Consider the following 17,272-nt stretch of genomic DNA (forward strand, 5'->3'; position numbering starts at 1 on the left):
CATCACCAAGTTTGGCTTATCACAGGAATGCGAGAGTAGTTTAACAGAAAATAAATAAATGCAAGGTAGCACATTAACAGATTAAAGGAGAAAACCATATTATCATCTCAATGGATGCAGAAAAAGCAAGAAATTCAATACACATTCATGATTTTTAAAAAATGTACACAAAGGAACTTCCTTAACTAAATAAAGAGAATCTTAAAGAAATAACCCTTACTAGTCAAATACTGACAGGATTTTCTTTAAGATCAGGGAAAAGACAAGGATGTTATTATTTGCACTTCTATTCAACATTGTACCAGCACATCCAGCCAGGAGAGCAAGAGAATAAAATCAAATAAAAGATCAAAGGATTGGAAAAGAAGAAACAAAACTGATGATCTGCAGATGATATGATTGTCAAAGTAGAAACCTCTAAAACATGTACAGATAAATTATTAGAATTAATAAGGGTTTAGCAAGATAGCTGAACACAAATTCATTATATAAAATTCAATTGCATTTCTATACAATAGGAAATGTTAGTTGTTGTCTTTAAAAGCCAATACCATTTACAATAGCAATAAAAGCTTGTTAATAAATCTAACAAATAGTGTGCAAGTCCTATTATGGAAAAAAGTTATAAAACTTTATTAAAAGATATGAAAAAGACCCAAATAAATGGAACAGTATACCATTGTCACTGATAGGAAAACTCAGTGCTATATGATGTAATTGTCCACTAAGTAATCCATAGATTCGATGGAATTTAAAACAAGTTTCCAATAGCAATTTTCATGAAACTTGAAAAGCAGATTTTCAACTTTATGAGAAAAGCAAAGGGCCAAGAATAAGCAAGTTACTCCCAAAAAGGACAAAGTAGGAGAACTTAACTTACTAGACTAATTATGAAGTTACAGAAATTAAGTTCATAATTTAGTCTCTATAACAACTAAGTCAGTGTGGAATTGATGCTGGGAGAGATAAATAAACGAATGGAGCAGAATAGTGGGACACAGACGCACACATACATGAGACTTGATCTATGACACAGGCTGCACTCCGAGCAGTGGGGAAATAATAGACTATTCAACAAACAGTGCTGAGTCTCCATGAGAAAAAAATTAAATTGTGTTTCTCACACCATACGTGAGTCAATTCCAGTTGGAAAAAGCAAATACCTTTGTGACTTCTAAGTAGGGAAAGATTTTTAAAATAAACCAAAGAAAAGTCCATAAAAATCATAAAGGAAAAAAAAAAATGAATAATTTCAACTGCGTTAAAACTAAGAACTTCTGCTCATCAAAAGACACCATAGATGTAAAAGGCAAGCCACAACTGTGATTAAATATTTGCAACATATATAACCAACAAAGGATGAACAACTAGAATTTATGAGTTAATAAGAAAAAGATAAACAACCCAATAGAAAAAATGGGCAAAATATATCACAAATATTTAACTGAAAAGAAAACATGAATGGCCCATAAACATATGAAAATATTCTCAACCTTATTAGTCATTTAGCAACTAAAAATTAAAACTACCAGGAGATAACATTTAATCCCAATTAGATTCACAAAAAATAAGGTCTCTCTCATTACTAATGCTAGTGAGAATGTAGAAGACTCAACAAACACTGCAGGTAGGAATGTGAATTTACACATCCTGTGAAACAATTGGAACACTGGCACACTCAAATACTCTATAGAGGAGCAGCTTGAAACCTTTTGACCATCAGCCACAATAATATCTTTTATATCCCAATCCAGTCCACCAATGTACTTACAAGTGAAATTAGTTTAAGAAAACAATACTTGCTCTTATTATGTAACATACTCTGATATTTTCTATTTTTTCATACAAAAGTCTTCATTTCTTTTATACCAGTCCTGCCATGAATTTATAAAGAGTCATCCCAGCAGCTTAGACCCCTTACCTTGGGCCTCCATAAAGGGATTTTTTAGGTTGAGCAGGCTGGCGTTCCAGTTGAACCCAGGTGCCTTTCTCTCTTGACTTTCATTTTTTTCTGATCATTTTTCTTCACATTTTAGGAATCTCCCTCAGTTCCTTAGAATGTTTAATATGCACAAATCACACATTAATTCTCTTGGTAAATATCTTTGTTGATCCAACAATTTCAGAAACATGGTGATTGACATTCTAGATTCTTTCCAGATTTGCCATGGTAACATTTGTGAGGCCCTCCTTTCAGAATAGAATATATTCTCTTAATGTCTACAACATCAGCTTTTTAATGGATTCCCATGTATGCAGCCAAAGGAAAAACTCCATGTTTTCCAACAAGGCCTAGGGAACATGTACGAAGTCCCTCCTCTTTTGCCGTTTCTGTTCACCTTTCTGGTGATTACTAAGAGATATCAGTTCTGGTTGAAATCTATAGATGCTGGTTGCATTCTACTAAATTTGTTTTCAGGATTTACTAATGGATCGTGACCCACAGTTTGAAAAACACTGCCCTGGAGAGCCTCTTACATGGTGTGTCAGGAAACACATGCAGGAAGTATTCATGACAACCATTGTTCATAATAGAAAATAATGTAGAAACTACAAAGTGTCCACTCTCAGGAGAAGGGATAGTTAACTTCACACAATGAACGTTTATGCAGTCATGAAAATTCATGAACCTAGATACACTTAGATACAATATCGATAAATCTTGGTGTCTTGACATGAGTACAGCCATGTTTGGCCGCTCCATTGACCTACAGCCACCAGCACAAAAAAGAAATACAAAGCTGCTTTCTGTGTGGTGGGAACTGGCCTTTTCCCGGGAACTGGCCTTTCTCCCACGGAGAGAGTTGCAAGTTGTAACATTTCAAGGCTCTTGGAGCGTCGTAGCCCGGAATGGACTGGCCATCTGTGCCGGGCTGAGACGATAACCAAAGAGAACAATGCACGTACACAACTACTGGGCTGGGACGTTAGCCAGGGGGCTCAGTGCACGTACGCCACGGATAACCATTTTGTGCATGGAAACACTAAATGCTTGCTCTGCAAACTCTGTAATTGCTTACTCTGAAAATTACTGATGGTATAAAAACTGCTGGAAACTGAGCCTCGGGGAGAGTTCCACCTGTGGAAGGGACACCTTGCCCAGGACGTGTGATCCTTGCCCAGCCGCGTCTATTGACAGGACTCTCCCGGCAGTGGGGCGTGGATGTTGTGAGTAACTGATTTGATGTGAAGTAATTGATTTGATGTGTAGTAAGTGATTTGATGTGTTCTCTTTTCGGTCAACCTGGTGTTTCTCTTTCCGGTTGATTTGTGTCATTTCTCTTCAGCCGATGTGGGTGTTTTCCCTTTCCAATCGAGCTGATGTTTTTTTTCCCTCTTAATATTTGACCTATTTGATCTGTTTGCAGACTGTCACCTTTACTATCCTCTATATAATAAAATATACCTTCAGTCCCTTTGTTTGGAGTGGAAAGTGACTTTTACGTCTCCGATCGAATCCCCGAACCTCTCATAACACTTGGAAATATAATGTTAAGTGAAAATAAGCAATTTTCAGACTACATGTAATACACCATTTTTATAATACTCAAAAACAAGCAAAATGATAAAAACTATTTTTAAAACATCAAAGGAAAAGGGGAGAACAAAATTTAGAATAGTGGTTACTTTTGTTGGGAGCCAGGGAGAGGGGATTGGGAAGAACACACAGCTAGCTTCAACAATATTGATCGTGTTCTGGTTTCTAAATTGGAAGGTGATTTCATGAGTGTTTATCATCATTTCTCGTAATTTATACTTATTTTATTATTATACTTTATTATGCTTATTATGTAGTTATATTATATGCTTGTTATTATTATAGACATTATATCTACACTTACTTTGTATTACGCCACATAACCTAGACTTTTTTTGTATGTATCAGATATCATATAATACTTTTTTTTTTTTTGAGGAAGATTAGTCCTGAGCTAACATCTGTTGTCAATCTTCCTCTTTTTGTTGAGGAAGATGCGCCCTTGGCTAACATCCGTACCCATCTTCCTCTACTTTATATGTAGGACGCCTGCCACAGTGTGGCTTTATAAGCCTTGTGTAGGTCAGCGCCCGGGATCCGAAACTGTGAACCCTGGGCCACCAAAGCAGAGCACCGAACCCAACCACTACGCCACCAGGCTGGCCCCCAATGGCAGTTTTTAAGAGGAGGCTCTGGAATTCTGTATGCTCCAGGCAAGATTCCCAACCCACCTACACTCAACTTCATGGCCTTGACACCACCAGAACTAGGCTGATCATGTTCTTTATGTCAAACCCACACAACCCCAGGACTCCTCATTTATCCCTCAGTTCCCACATTCAAACTCTCTATGCCTTTGCACATCAACCTAATCTGACCCCTCACCTTTCCTCAATTCTTGAATGCTGTGTCCTCTACAGTGCAAGGTCAGTCATTAGTAAAGTCTCTTACAGCCTCAAACTCTGAATACTCTCTTCGCCTTCTTGCTATAATAGAATTCATCTCTCTCCGGAGGGCACTGCCTCCCTTGCAGCCTTCTCATAGGATTGCTGTGTCTCTCACATCCCTCATACACCTGGCCAGGAGATGGTGAAGGTGCCCTTGCCCTTCATTGCTGCTTCCAGGCCATTCTCTCTCCTTCTTCCAAAAAATCCCTGAGCTCTGAAGCTCAGGCCATCAGACTATACCACTGTCTATGCTAGGTCATTCCTCCTCACCTCATTACTTGAAGACTTTAGCTCCTGATTTATTCCCATTCTTTCCAATACTACTCCTGCTGTGATTCTTGGTGACTCCAATATCCATGTAGATGATCCATCCAATACTGTGGCCTTAGGATTCCTTAACTTCCTCTCCTCCAGTGATTTTACATTCACCCTACGTTAGCATTCACTCCCGTGGCCAAATGCCCAGCACTGTCCAATAGGAGCTGTCTGTGAGGATGGAAATGTCCTGTATCTGTGCAACTCAATATGGTGGCCATTTGTCACATGTGGCTTTTCAAATGTGGCTAGTGTGACTGAAGAACTGAATTTTTAATTTTATTTATTTTTAATTAATTTAAATTTAAATAGCCACCTGAAGCTAGTGACTATCGTATTGGAAAGCACAGCTCTAGACTTTGTCATTATCAGTAACTGGAAAACCCCTCCCCAATCTAAATTTCAATCATCACTTTCTCCTACCATCATCTATGTTTTCAGCACAGCCTCTTGAATATCAAATGCAAGAATCATTCCATCTCCATAGGACCTAAACCCACTGATTCTACAATTATTTCCTTGTCCCTCAATTCTTCATTTCCCTCTTACCCAGTTTGAATTCTATAATCCCGAACTCTTCGTTATTTTCTAGCTTCACTTTATCTGCTTGGCAAAACCTAAAACTTGATTTAGTCCAAGTCTCTGCCTTCCACATGCCAAAATCTGAACATCTGAACTTGGAGAAGAAAAATGCCGAACTCTACCGACTGGGTTTGTTGAATTCATGACTGCCAGCCTCAAAAGGGTACTCAGTATTGCCTGGCAATCTAGTCTCTTCACTCTCTTGCTGTCACAGGGCGATTATTTTATATCTCCTTTCTTCTCAAACCTTCACACCTTCACTTGCATCACCAGTCTCAGCTCCCATCACCACATCTTCCTACCTTCCAATCTATGCCCATAAACTCTTCATTCCCTTGAGTAACTATCTTTGTAGTCAACTACAAAGTCAACTGTCTTTGCTCTTATTTAAGACAGATCCCATCTCCCCTCATTTATCCAAGGACATCACTCCAACAATTCTCTCCTCTCTCTCTCGCATCACCAATTTTTCTTTCTTCATTGGGTCTTTTCCGTCAGCATATTAATATACCATTATTTCTAGCATCTTAAAAAAAATTCTTGATTCTACTTTTCCCTCCAATTCTTATCCCACTTTTCAACAACCTCCAAAGGGTTACCTTTACTCACCGCCTGAATTTCTCCCTTCCCATTCTCTTTTACTTTTTTGAGGTAAAATTGGTGTGCAATAAACCACGTGTACTTAAAGTGTACAATTTGATAAGCTTTGGCATATGTATTCACCTATATACAATCAAGATAACACACATTTCCTTTACCCCCAGAAGTTTTGTTCTGTTCTCCTTGTGGGCCTTCTCTTAAATATTTGGGCATATTTAGCATTCCATTTTAATTCATCTATTGACATTTGGCTGTATTTCTTTGTATTTTTGTTGTTGGTAGTGGTGGTTGCTCTAGGGATTACAATATATACACTTAAACTTTCAAATCTATCTGGAGTTAATAAATTGCCACCTTGCCGCTATAGAGATCACTTTATTCTCCCCCCAATGCCCTTTGTGTTAGAGTTATCATAAGTATTACATCTACCTACATTTTCTTTCCACACTTTAAAGATGCTGTTCCATCGTCTATTGTCGTGCACGGTTTCTGATGAGAAATCCATGGTTATTCAAATTGTCATTTCTCTATAGTAACTTTAAATATTTTTTTTATTTATCTTTGATCTTACAGTTTGATTATAATATATTTAGGCATAGCATCTTTGAATTTGTTCTGCTTGGAGTTCAGTGAGTCTTTTGAATCTGTAAATGTATGCCTTTCACCAAATTTAGAAAGTTTCTAGCTATTATTTCTTTAAATGTTGTCTCTGCTCCAATATTTATCTCCTCTCCTTCTGGGACTCATATTACACATATGTTAGATTTTTTAATAATATATCACAGATTCCTAAAGCTCTAGTCATCTTTTTTCAATCTTGTTTCCCTCTGTTCTTCAGAATTGATAATTTTCATTGATCTCCAAGTTCACTGACTTTCCTCTCTCATATTTATTTTCCTATTAAAATTTCAACATTAAATTTTTTATTTCAGATATTTTAGTTTTCAGTTTTAAAATTTTCATTTGCTTCTTCACTATAGTTTTTATTTCTCTATTGAGACTTTCTATCTTTTAGTCATCTCAAGGGATTTCTTTTTTATTTCATCGAGCATCTTAGCATTGTTTCTTCCCTTGGGGATAGATCACATCTTCTTGGTTCTTTGTACATCACGTAATTTTGTATTGTGTCTTGAACATTGTCAATGTTATCTCATATAGATTCTGGGTTTGTTTTAATCCCCTAGAGAAGGTTTTCATTTTTTATGTTATTTCTGTTCTGGCTAAGTTCAGACCATAAGCTCCATTTTGCCTTCAGTGGTTCAAGTCTCAGTTCAGTTCTCTAAGGGTTTTGCTACCCTGGTTTGGGTCTGCCCTGCACATGTGTGATTCAGGGTTAATCTGAAATTTATACAGATTCATATACAGAGTTAAGGAATCTCCTTGTCTGTTTTTTTTTTCCTTCTCAGATCTGTCCACACCCTCACCCCACCCCCCGGCCACACATACACCCTCTCTCTTTCCAGTCCACAGGGGCTCCTTTACCTGATTCTTCTGGCTGGAAAGACTGAGAAGTTTCTAGTGGAGTTTTAGCCACCTGAAATGCACTGATAAGCTACTGGGGCCTGCCCCTGGGGCAAAGCATTGAGGAAAAAAAACTCTTCTTTTAAAAAAAGGAAAGTGATCCCTGTTCCACAATCTGCCTTCTGTTGCATACTTTTCAAAAATCCTCAAGTAGTTCTTTTTGTGTTTTGTTCAGTTTATATTTGTAATCAGCAGGAGGGAAGGGCTATTAGGGGAATAGAACATAATAGCCAGCCTGGGAATCTCCCCACTCTCCTTTGACCCTACTCCAGTCAGGTTTTCCTTGTCACCATTCCACCCAACTGTGCTTCTCAAGATGACCAGAGATCTCCTCTAACTTGACAGTTAACTCCTTTCTCCTTCTATCTCACTGGACATTCTTTTTAAGTCTCCTTGGCTGGTTCCTGCTCATCATTCTGACTTTTTTATGTTGAAAAGCCCCAGAGCCGGCCCCTTTTCTAACTCATTCCTTTGTTGATATCTGGCCTGATAAGACTCCCAAATTTATATCACCACTCAGGCTTCTCCTTTCAACTGCAGACTTATGTTTCCAACTGACTACTTAGCATACTCACTTGTATGTCTAAAGGCATCTCAAACTTAAAATCACTGATTACACCCATGATTCCACCACCCCTTCCCCACCTACTCCTCCTTCAGTCTTACCTTTACCAATTAATGCCAACTCGATTTTTCCCAATGCTCAGACCAAAATCCTTAAAGTCATCTTTGAGTTTTCTCTTATTTTTACCCCACATCCACTTGTCAACAGGTCCTGTCAACTCCAACTTCAAAATATATCCAGAATCATCAAGCTTCTTTATCACCCATACTGCTGCAGCCTGATTCAAGTCACTCTCATTTCTTAGTTGGATTGCAGGAATAACCTCTCAACTCATCTCCTGTTTCTTCCTTGCCCCACTGTTTCCCAGCAGGGATTCTATTGACATTTTGTGAAAGATCACTTTGTGTATTGCAAAATGTTTAGCATCCCTGGTCCCCAGTCATTGAGGCAACCAATACCCCCTGACCATGTGTGTGCATACACATGCATCTCTAAACATCTTGTTAACGTGGAGATCATGGAAAGATATTCCATGCTGGTGGATTGGAAGAATTAATATTGTTAAAATGTCCACACTACCCAAAGCAATCTACAGATTCAATGTAATCCCTACCAAAATTCCAATAGCATTTTTCACAGAAATAGAACAAACAATACTAAAATTTGTATGGAACCACAAAAGACCTCGAATAGCCAAAGCTATCTTGAGAAACAAGAACAAAACTGGAGGCATCGCACTTCCTGATTTCAAACTATATTACAAAGATATAGTGATCAAAACAGTATGGTATTGGCATAAAAACAGACACATAGATCAGTGAAACAAAGAAGAGAGCCCAGAAATAAACCCATGCATATATGGTCAATTAACTTACAACAAAGGAGCCAAGAATACACAATGCGGAAAGGACATTCTCTTCAATAAATAGTGCTGGGAAAACTGGACAGCCACATGTGAAAAAATGAAACTGGACTACTATCTTACACCATATACAAAAATTAACTCAAAATGGATTAAAGACTTGAATGTAAGACCTGATACCATAAAACTCCTAGAAGAAAACATAGGTGGTAAGCTTTTTGACATTAGTCTTGGCAATGATTTTTTTGGACTTGACACCAAAAGCAAAGGCAACAAAAGCAAAAATAAACAAGTGAGACTTGTTGCAACTCCAGGTTCATTGCAGCATTATTTGCAATAGCCAAGATAAGGAAGCAACCTAAGTGTCCCTCAATAGATGAATGGATAAAGAAAATGTAGTATATATACACAATGGAATATCATTCAGCCATAAAAAAAGAGGGAAATCCAGTCATTTGCGACAACATAGATGAGCCCAGAGAGCATTATGCTAAGTGAAATAAGTCAGACAGAGAAAGACAAATATCATATGGTCTCACTTATGTTTGGAATCTTAAAAAACAAAACACCAAACTGATAGATACAGAGAACAGATTGGTTGTTACCAGAGGTGGGAGGTAGGAGCTGGGCAAAAGCAATGAAGTTGGTCAAAAGGTACACTTTATCTGGTTATAAAATAAATAAGTCATGGGAATGTAATGTACAGTATGGTGACTGTAGTTAATCTGAAAGTTGCTAAGAGAGTAGATCTTAAAAATTCTCATCATATGAAAAAAATTTGTAACTGTGTAGTGATGAATGCTAACTAGACTTACTGTGGTGATCATTTTGCAACATATATAAATATGGAATCACGTCGTACACCTGAAACTAATATAATATGTCAATTATATCTCAATTAAAAAAACTATTGCTCCTTCAACTTATTATAGTCAAGTCTTCTCATAAGTAAGGCAATATCTCTCGAATGTATCTTCTTTCTGGAAATTACTAGATGCTTTTACATATTTCATGCTTTATGATATGCAGCTATATCTTACAGCCAAATTTTATGCATTCCAAGCTTTACACTCTTCATAAATACTTTAATTCAGATAAATTTCAGTGTTATTTTTTCCCAAGGACAAAAATATAGCTGTCAATTATTTCTGATTTTATTAGTCTTCTCTAAATATAACAAAATTAACATTAAAAAAAAGATGGAGGTCAGACCAGGTCACTCCTCTGTATGAACCCTCCAAAGATTTAGGATCTCACTCAGAGTGAAAGCCAGAGTCCTATACTGGCCTCCAAGAACCTACACAATCTGATCTCATTTTTCCACTCTGATCGCCTCATCTGTTCCTACACTTCTCTTCTCTTCATTCCAGCCATACTGATGCTCTTGGAATGAGCCAATGACTCCTGCCTTGAGACTTTTGCACTATCTCCTCAGCCTGCTTTTGCCCAAGTCTCTGCACAGTTCCTTACTGACTTATCACCTCCTGTCTTTACTCAAATGTCATCTTCTTGGTGAGGCCTTCTCTAGCTACTTTAACACTGTAAACCTCACCCACAGCAGTCTCTATCTCTTTCTTACTGTATTTCTCCCCATAGCACTTATTACCACCTAATATTCTATATATTTAACTTATTATTTTATATATTATCTATGTCCCCCAACTAGAATATATGCTCTACAGGGATGGAATTTTTGTATTCACTTACCTATTTTAACACTTAACCTATTTTAACACCAGAAAGGTGTCTGGCACATAATAGTTGCTCAACAGATATTTGTTAATTAATAGAATGAACATAGGAGTGGTTAGGCGTCCTAAGGATGAATTACATAATATACAAATGGCCAATATGAAAGATGGTCAACATTATTAGTCATTAGGGAAATGCAAATCAAAACCACAACAAGATACCACTTCATTCCCACTAGGATGGCTATAATAAAGACAGACAATAACAAGATATGAAGAAATTGGAACACTCATATATCACTGGTGAGAATGTAAAATGCTGCAGCTACTTTGCAAAAGTTTGGCAGTTCCTCAAAAGGTTAAATATAGAGTCACCATGTGACCCAGCAATTCCTCTCCTAGGTATATAGTCATGAGAATTAAAAACATATGTCCACACAAAAACCTGTACGGGAGTGCTCACAGCAGCATTATTCATAACACCCAAAAGGTGGAAACAACCCAAATGTCCATCAACTGATGAATGGATAAATAAAATGTATTACATCTACAATTGAATATTATTCAGCAATAAAAAGGGATTAAGTACTGATATATCCTACAACATGGATGAATTTTGAAAACATTATGCTAAGTGAAAGAAGCTAGTCATATTTATAGAAATGTCCAGAATAGGCAAATATATAGAAACAGAAAGAAGATTAATGATTACTTAGGACTTGGCGTGGTGGTGGTAGTGAATGAGAAGTAATTGCTAGTGTGTATGGGGTTTCTTTTGGGATGACAAAAATGTTCTAAAATTAGATTGTGATATTGCACAACTTTGTGAGTACACTAAAAACCATAGAATGTCTACTTCAAATGGGTGAATTGTATAGTAAGTAAATTATACCTCAATAAAGCTGTTTTTAGAAAAAAAGAATGAGTTGCATAATTAAAGTTAACAAATATTTAATTCACCCTACTTGGTCAACTGTGTTTTGTATCAACCTTTCCTATACCCTCTGTGAATTTTCCACAATTCCTTATACATACTCAACTGGTGGCCTACTTCCCAGTTCCTTTAAACACGCTCAGTATCTGGTATATGATCCATGAGATCATTCTTAAACATCAAGGGCAAGTTTTCTTTCCTGAATTCTAAATATCTTGATCAAACTCACTCTAAGCCTTATAGTTCCGTTGCTAATAATGAGGTTCATAAAATGATAATGAGAAATTCCTTGCAAAGTGGATATTTGTTGATTCAATGACTGCTTAGAACTGGATTTTTCTTCCCACTTCATTGGTTTCTGTAACACTGGGTTTTCGAAATCCAGTTAAAACCTGTGATTTTTTGCCTGAGAGAAAAGGAAAAATAGTTTAGACTGTATTATGACAATTATAATAGTTAATATTTATTGCATGCTTAGCTTGTACCAGGAATATATTTTAGCACCTTACATATGTTAACTCATTTTAATCTTCACAATCAACCTGTAAGGTAGGTATTATTATTATCTCAGTTTTACTGATGAGGCACAAAGATGTTAAATAACTTAGCCAAGCTCATACACCTATGAAGTGGTAGAGGAAAGATTCTAACTCTAGCAGCATCATTCCAACACCTACACAGAGAAAGGTTAGCAGTGTGTCACTGAATTAACCCTTTTCTCACTGCATTAATTACTCAATTCATAGATATCTATAGAGTCCAATTAGATGCTAAGTATTGAGGATACAAAAGCAAACCAAAACAAAAACAAGACAGGGCTCCTGTTCTGGGATTACACAATCTAATGTGACGATGTACCATCAAATAACAAAAATATAATATGGTAAGCCGGTATCATAAAGTCCAAAGTTTAACCAGAGTGAAGAGGTGCATATTAACTTCGCTGAAGGACATGGGGAAGGATGAGGAACGATGGCACTGAAAGGCTAGCATTTATTTTGGACAACAGAAACAGCATGTGCAAATGCAAAGTGGTATGAAAGATCATTGTGTTCTGGAGTGGCCTTGGTGTGTGACAGTGTCAGAAGAAGGAGTTGGTGAAAGCAGAGGCCAGGCTATAAGGGGCCTTGTATATTACACTAAAGAGTTTGGAACAAAGAGCACCAAAGAGTATGGGGTTGGGGCCAGCCGGTGGCGTAGCAGTTAATTTCTCCAGCTCTGCTTTGGAGGCCCAGGATTCGCAGGTTCGGATACCGGCACAGACCTACGCACCGCTTATCAGGCCACATTGTGGCGGCGTCCCATATAAGGTAGATGAGGATGGGCACGGATGTCAGCCCAGGGCCAATCTTCCTCAGCAAAAAGAGGATTGGCATCGGATGTTAGCTCAGGGCTAATCTTCCACACACACACACACACACAAAAAGAGTATGGGGTTTACATAATCCTACTTGCATTTTGAGAAGATAAGTGTAAGAACGGACGGACAAGGGCAGAGATAATGAAAGCAGGGATACCAGGTAGGAGGCTGTTATAACATTTAACATAGAGATAAAAAAGACACCAATTAAAAATTTGCAGTTTATTTCTCTTTTAGGTGTATGATAAGCCATATGTGGTCCCAGGGCCATGGTTAGTACCATCTAAAGCAGCACTGTCCAACAAATAGAATGTGAGTCACGTAAGTAATTTTAAATTTTACACGAGCCACATTAAAACAAGTAAAACAAACACGTGAAATTAACTTTAATAATATATCTTATTTAACCCAATATATTACCATTTCAACATGAAATCAATATAAAAATATTAATGAAATATTTTACATTCTTTTTTTTATACTGTCTTCAAAATCTGGTATGGATTTTCTATCTAAATGTTTTTCAATTTGGAATCTAAATTTGCCTTGGAACTACTTGATCTAGATTTAGATTTCATAAAATTTACAATTGAAAAGGTAGACCCATATATCCAAGTTGTTTCAAACAGACTTAAATGTTGCCCAAAATTTGAATCAAATACCAGTTTTTAAGTTTCAATCAATTCAAATGAAATTTTAAAATTCAGTCTCTCAGTCACACTAGCCATATTTCAAGTGCTCAGTAGCCGCATATGGCTAGTGGCTACCATTTTGGACAGTGCAGATTAAAGCACTAATTCTGAACCAAGGCAGAATGACTTATCAAACACTCCTGCTTGGCTTATAATAGCTGTTCACAAGATATGTTTATTATCAGAAAGCATAGGATTTAAAAAGTGGAGAATCACTAACTCTAAACCAACTGCAGATAAAATATAGTATATAGGAGCAGAAGTTCTTTTTGAGGCCAGAAGGAATAAATGCTCAGCACATTACTGGTTTTGGCCAAGCGATTTAAAAGAACATTCTTCTTTACAGCGATGCTTTGTTCAGCTAATACAGAAGATGTAGACAGTGACTGGAAAGAATCATTTTTTGTTATTAATGTACCTACAAAAGAGTAAAACACAAAAAACAAGTCCCATTATAGAACTTTAAGTCACAAAATAACAGATCAGGAAACATACACTGTGCCTTGAATAATAGTGCAAGAAATTGATAACTTGCCCTAGGACAAGGGGAAATGGGCTCCCCTGTCCCCTGCTGTCAGCTGCCCTGCACTGCAGAGCTCCAATTCTGGATTGACTGCATCCACAGTGATGACAGATTGCCAGAGGCTTTCCACAGCACTGAGAATTTCACTACGCAGTGAATACCTCTCACTTCCTAATGCTTATTTGTGAGCAGACTAACATCTGTGTGAACAGGAAAGGCCAGAAGCCTGGCTCTATGTGAGTTGGTTTTCCCTACTATGAAATGAAGAAAATATTTACCCCACCCGCCTATACTAGCCATGGCACTAGTGAAGGAGTGTGTAGAGAGGACTCCTGTGATAGTTAAAGGTGAGAAAGAGAATCAATAAAGCCAGTGTGAAATAGAGCAAATGATTAAATTGGTGTGGCTGGTAATTCAACAAGTAAAGTAATGCAAGTGTAAGAGACAGTAGGGAGTGGTGGGGACTGGGATAAACTGGAGGCTAATGACAGCTGCGAAAAGGGCAGCTCCCCAGATCTGCCCACTGACTATTCAGAAGGAAGAGATTTGGAATTTTATGTAAAATTTGATTTTTAAAAATCAGCAAACATTCTGTGGACTAAACAAATCAAGTTGCAGACCTCTAGTTTGCAACCTGTGAACATAAAGTTACAGAAGCTAAAAATAAAGAGCAACACCAGAAACAGTTGAAGCAAGAGCTAAACTAAAGTTCAAGCGAAAGCTCAGTGAAGGACAGTTATTTTGAAGAAAGGATAATACAAACTAGATCACGGAAAAAGAGAATAAAATCCCTGGTGGGATCAGATGCAATCTAGGTCAGTTTACACTCATATCAGGAATAAGACAGATTCAATAGAATATGCCCCCATAACAATTAAGTAAAGTCCCCTATTTAAACCTCTATTTGGATTAGATCTCCTAAAACACACTCCCACTACGCAACACCTGAAATGATGGGTACAACTTTTAAAAGCACCGTTTAAACTCGTAGCTGAGCTAGCAAGAAAGTAAGGTAAATTCTTAGAAGGAAAAATGAAGTGAAAGCTTGAGGAAGGGGGGGCACTGAGATTGGAGCTGTCAGTGATCTAGAGGCTTTAGCAGCTGTTCAGGGGACAAGCCAAGGCCCAGGATCCTGGGGCAGTCTATCAGTTGTCCCCCCAGTAAACATTCTCCCCCTCTTCTTCACCAATAGGACTTTTAATTGAGAGCATGACCACCTACTAAAAGACATTTCCCAGCCTTGCTTGCAGCTACGTGACTAGGTTCTGGCCAATGTGATGTGACAAAGGTGACATATGCAACTTCTGGATCATACTCTTAACAGGAAAAGAGGTGTTCTCTTCACTCTCTCCTTCCCATGAGCTGGAATGCAAATATATTTCATCATGCGGTCAAGGACATTACTCTCGGAATGACAGAACTACGCCCAGAGGAATCTGGGCCTCTGAGCCCACTGAGCAGCCACATCAACCCTGGACTGCTACTTGGACCATCATGTGAAGGAGAAAAAAACTATCTTGTTTAAGCCACTATATTATGAGGTTACTTAATAAAGCAGCTTTGCCTGTATACTAAGCAATATAAGCCATGCAAGGTAAGGAAATCAGAGAACCCTCTATAGAACCCTCTACAGAATGGGATACCAAAGGTCTACAGGGGGAGTCAGCAAACTTTTTCTCTAATGCACCGGAAGATAGTGATTACTTTAGGCTTTATAGGCCATATGATCTCTGTCCCAACTAAACTCTGCTGTTCTAGAGCAGAAGCAGTCATAGACAGTAAGTAAATAAATGAGCATGGCTGCGTACCAATAAAACTTTATTTACAAAAACAGGAAGTGGGTTGGATTTGGCCCACAGGCTGTAGTTTGCCAACCCCTTGTCAACACTATTACCAAAAACAAATAAATAAATAAGTGTCTGACAAAGAAAACTTGCCTGTTGTAGCCTTGGCTCTCTGAAGTGAAAGAGAATTCTCCTCTGAGAATTCATTCCTTAGAGCTGACTCTCAGAAAGGACTATGGTTTCAATTCACACTATATATGTGAGCCAAAAAATTCTCAGAGTGAGATGTTATTTTAAAGTGGACCTGGGTTGGTAGTGTTTTTCAGGTGCCTGACAGAAGCAAATGCAAATCCCTCTCTGCAGGAACACATCTTCAGCCTCAAAGAATTCCCAAAGATAAATTCCTATCAAAGATGAGCTCACAAATAAAAATTACAAAACACGCAAGGAGAAAAACAAGTCAGGTGGAACAAAAGTCAGCAGAAAAAACAAATAACAAAAGCAGACCCTATTGGCTTTAGATACTGGACTTATCAATGACAAATATAAATATGTTGAATAATGCTTAAAGAAAAGAAAGTAAGGAAAAAGAAATTATCAAAAAGTGACTAGGCAACTTTTTAAAGGACCAATTAGAACTTTTGGGAAAGAAAAAGAAAATTGAATTTTAAAATTAAATGAATTTCCAATAAAATTACCATAAAAGGATTAAAAATTTTAAAAGATGGCCTGAAACCACAAAGACAATGAGAACAGGAAAAGAGGTAATAGCAAAGAAATTTTAGAAATTAGAATGGAAAAGTAACTGACTTAGTAAATCAAGACAGCTAAATTTTAAGCTTATAGGAGGGAAAACTGAGAAGGAAGCTATTTGTCTTTCTGTAAGTAGGGGTGAAGCGGGGACTGGAAAGAGAACTGACGAAAAGTTTAAAGAGGTGAAAATGGTCACTTTGAAATGGAGAGAAAAGGGAGACTGCTGCTTTTGTAGCAAACCTTATAGAAACATTTGACTCTTTAAACTGTTGTGTAATTTTGATAAAAAATAAGAATTAAAAAATGAAAACAAATTCTGCTATTTTTAAGAGTAATAAATTCACTGGACTAATAAGTCAATTAGGGGGCAAAATATTGATATACAAAAATATATAAAATATATCTTCAGTTATTTATATAATATCAAAAAAGGGATGACTTTCAATGATATATTTTCAATCTTTATATATAAACGTGATTTTAATTATACCTGTATAGACAAACACATACACGCACAAACACACAACACCCAATTACAGTTTTAGAAAAAAATATACAACTAAGACTGCTTAGGCTCAACACTATATGAGGAGTCTAAAAGTGGTAGTTTTTAGAAACTTCTCAATAGATTATTTCAAAAGATAAGATAAAGTCATTACATCTAA

The sequence above is a fragment of the Ceratotherium simum genome, chromosome 10 (genome assembly GCF_057802395.1).
Source record: "Ceratotherium simum simum isolate JZ-2026a chromosome 10, ASM5780239v1, whole genome shotgun sequence".
NCBI classification, from domain to species: domain Eukaryota; kingdom Metazoa; phylum Chordata; class Mammalia; order Perissodactyla; family Rhinocerotidae; genus Ceratotherium; species Ceratotherium simum.